The sequence below is a fragment of the Clupea harengus genome, chromosome 3, assembly GCF_900700415.2.
Source record: "Clupea harengus chromosome 3, Ch_v2.0.2, whole genome shotgun sequence".
Classification (NCBI taxonomy): domain Eukaryota; kingdom Metazoa; phylum Chordata; class Actinopteri; order Clupeiformes; family Clupeidae; genus Clupea; species Clupea harengus.
Genome location: NC_045154.1, coordinates 5568100 through 5572156, shown reverse-complemented (window position 1 = coordinate 5572156; position 4057 = coordinate 5568100).

The window sequence follows — 4057 nt, the reverse complement described above, 5'->3', positions numbered from 1 at the left end:
GCACCTTGTCAACCGAGGGGTACGAGTGAGTGACGCATAAGGGGGTTTTCATAACGTTATTTTTGAGCTCGTTAATGGTGCAGTCCACAATTCTGGTGAAAGGTATTTGACAATTTTTGAAGTCAACAGCCATTCAAATGACATCCCTCCCTTCAGCGCTCCTGAAGCAATGTGTTGATTGGCTGGAATAATGCATGGCTCAGTGCGAGCCACTTTGTCTGTTGCCCATTTACGGTGCCAGGACCGGGTACAGTTTTCTGGGGCACATACACACAACAGAGAGCTAGAACACCATTATTAGCAGTTTGCTGAATTTGACAAAAAAGTGCATTCGATTACAATCGCAGACTGCACCTTCAATTTGAGTGGGGGATCATGGGCGTCTGGCATGTGAGAGGCACCTCAGGCCTAACGTATTGGGCATATCGGGTGGTATTGAATATAGAACATGTTCCCATAAAATGACAGCTTCCTGTGCTGTATATTTGTAAGCTATCTGAGACCATGTGGGAAGTTCGTCAGTCATTCTGCCATCCTGCCATACCCTGAACTCGAGCTCTCTCTTTCGCTCGTGCTAGTCTGCCAGACAAGACTGTGTGAGCATGTGTGTCTCTGTGTGTCTGTATGTGTGTCTGTGTGTGTGTCTGTGTGTGAATGTACCCATGCACATTCATCACGCACACAAATACACACACACACACACACACACACACGCATAATCACATGCACGGAGGCTGCAAGTATCTTCCCGCCCACCTGACGACAAACATCTCCACCAATTCTACTTAAATCTTATTTATAACCACGGTGAGCACGCAAAGCGATTCATATGGGAAACACATTTGCAGGCCCCCTCCTTTACCTTTCACTGGCACTCTGCCAGCAGGGACCCCTCGGAGTCAGCCTTTCAGAGCTACATGAAAGAAATGCAAAGAAATGCTTATTAATAAATACTGACAGATCTGAATATTTCAGGTGCCGACAGCCAAGACATCTTCATCTCCTTCATGTGTGAACAAGCTTTTCAGTTGCTTGCATTTAAACAATATGTTGTTGCGGTTGTGATTTTAGCATGTTGGAATGTAGTTATTTAACATACTTTTTTAAACAATGCCTTCCTCTGTACACCAAGAAGATTATAAAACTGTACTTTAATTAAGGCTTTTAAGTACAGTAGGACAGAAGTAAAAGCATGACATATTTTAGTGAATAAGGCTTATTTTATTGGTAGGTTATTCATTGGTTATTGCTGTGAAAAATGTTCAAAATCACAAATAAATGATTTCAATGATTTCAATGATATCTTAAGTATAGTGCACAACATTATTGTTGGAAAGCAAACCAAAGTTTTTGTGCTCTATTATTTAATATGAACCGATTTCAAGAGAAATCGATCAAAATCCATGGTTGTTTGTGTCTGAAGTGATGTGCGCTGATCTTGACAAGAATTAAACTGGTGACAAGCAACAGGGTGAGAGCCCTCTCTCACGGGCTACTTTTAGAAAGTGCAAGTTGAGGTTTAAAGTTTCAGTGGCTGTCAGAGTGAATAGGTTTTCCAGCTTGCCAATTACAAACACAATTTTATGTTATGCTAGCAGCGAACTGTTAGCTCAGTTGCAAAGGGCAGCCTGTGTTTTTTTTGCATATGTGTACATATGTTTGTGGGTTTGTGGACAGTGGACTGTACGCTATATTTTCTGTTTGTGTGCATTTGTTAGCTTCAGTTTATGAGGTGCCCTGCATTGGTTTGTGTTGGGGGGCAGGGAATGAAAATCAGTATCTTGTTGTGTCTTAATACTTAATACTAAAGAGGTTGCTATTTTTCATCTTAAGAAGGCTCGTGTTTAACAGACGGCTGGTGTTCAGGCGTGTTTAAGTAAAGGTCTAAAGAGCATAGAGCTGTTGAAGGGCTCATGGATGCCAGGAATGTGGCCTTGAAATGTAAGCCTGGCAGGGGAAGTGCAGACTACCATGGGCCGACTATTGTGGTGTAGCCCGACTTGAGAAGAGGGTGTGTGTCTGTATGTATGTATGAATGTATGTGTATAGGAATTCACAGAGGTGTGTGTGTGTGTGTGTGTGTATCAAGGTGGTTCTGTCGCCTGTAATGACTTCCTGTGTCTCCTTGCTGAGAAATGTGTCACCCCACGAGGGCTTTAAACATCTTCCTCCGCCCCACAACACACCCACACGCCTGCTCACCCGCAGGCCCTCCCTGGCCTCCTACAGCAGGGCTATTTTTAAGCAGGCAGGCGGAACTGCCTCCTCACTGGAGTCCATTTGAGTTGCCACCACCTGGTGTTGGAAGGTGAGTCCCGGAGGATGGGTGGAAGAGATGTACTTCTTCCAGCCATGCCTGAAACCAAATGTAATGCTCTCCACTCACATCACACTCAGCCCTGACAATTAAAAATGAACAATAAACGATAAGCACCTGAATGTTGCACTTCTGTCATACTCATTCACATAACGTAGTTCAAATAGGTGGGAATCCAAGTCTGTGTACATTCCTATAGGTCTGCAGTACATGCCAGGGCTGCATAGGAGTTAATTTGCAAGCAGAAATCTCATTGAGTGAAAACTATCATCAGTTTGAGGGGCCTTGAAATGAATGTCCTACATGCGTTAGGTGTGCATGTGTGGTGAAAATCTGAGAATATTCAGGAATGAAACAGACCCCAAGTCTATGTTCTGAACTCGTAGACAAACTGTTCTGTTTCTAAGAACACTTTAAGCTGGTTCTTTTTCTAAGAACATCTTTAGTAAAAGTCTGCGCCATCTTCCAGGCTTTGACCTCTCTCTGCTGGACATGCAGTGTAAACACACTCAGAGAGAGATTTCAAACAGACACATGGTCTCTGCATTGGGACCAGTTTGAAGGTTCACTGAGCATATTTCACTCATCACTCTTCAGTTTGGCCATCACTGATATTACTGGAAGTGGTCTGAATAACTTTGGTCGCATTGCCCCTTCTCTCTCATGGTTACAACTCAAACAGTCCCTCTAGTGGACACATCTGAAAAATCTTAAAAGTTCATCTAAATTCATGTAATGGGTGAGTACAATATGTGCAAATGGGAGTTATACTTATCTACTTGTGTGTAAAGTAAGCAGCGTGTAAAACTGAAAATTAAAGATCAATCAAGTCTAAAACTGAAACCTGTAACTCTCAAAGTCAAAAGAAAAATTAAAAGGGCTTGTCTTGTGCCTGCTTTCTATTATCATTTTCAGATCATTTTTCACAAGTGAATGTGTACCGGATTGCTCACATCATAGGCTTTGACGCTTTGACAACTTTCAGATACAACGTGTTCTTAGATGGAATAATGAAGAGACACCTCTCATTTGCAAAACCACAAAAAAGACAACTCAGCACTCCTCTTGGTTATTCAAATTTTATTTTAAAACCAATCTCTTTTGGCTTCTCCGCTGCTCAGCTCATGTTAATACAGTGAGCGTCATTCTTCATCAAAACCATGCAAAAATGTACATAGAAAACTATGGTGAAAAATACAACTATTTCCCATCTCGAATACCTCGAAAGGAAACATGTTGTGGTGTGTTGACCATTTCGTAACTGTACACTTGACTGCTTTGTCCATATTATTTCATCTAAAATGAGGAATATAAGTTACGGCAGTGACAACCATCAATGCCCTCTCCCCTCCAGAAAAAACAAAACAGAATCCCCAACATACCATTGTCATGTGAAAAGAACTAAAGACTAAAACAGATGAATAAATAGCACACTGTTCTCCCACTGTGGAACATCATATACAGATAAAAATGATTTAATTCCTATTACACCAAGCTTCATTTGTTCTTGAATATGAAAGAGCATTCTCTCATTCTCTTTACATCACGCCGACAGACCTCGATTCCAGAGCATTCTCAGACTCACCCACAAATACAGTCTTCATTTTCTGTTGAGGAAATCAACGTCAACACACCCACCCACCCACCCACCTTCCCCAAACATCTAAAATATTGTGGAGTGATTTCTACCACAGAAATGCTAACTAATGCAGTGGTCTACTATGTTGTTCAGTAAAGAAC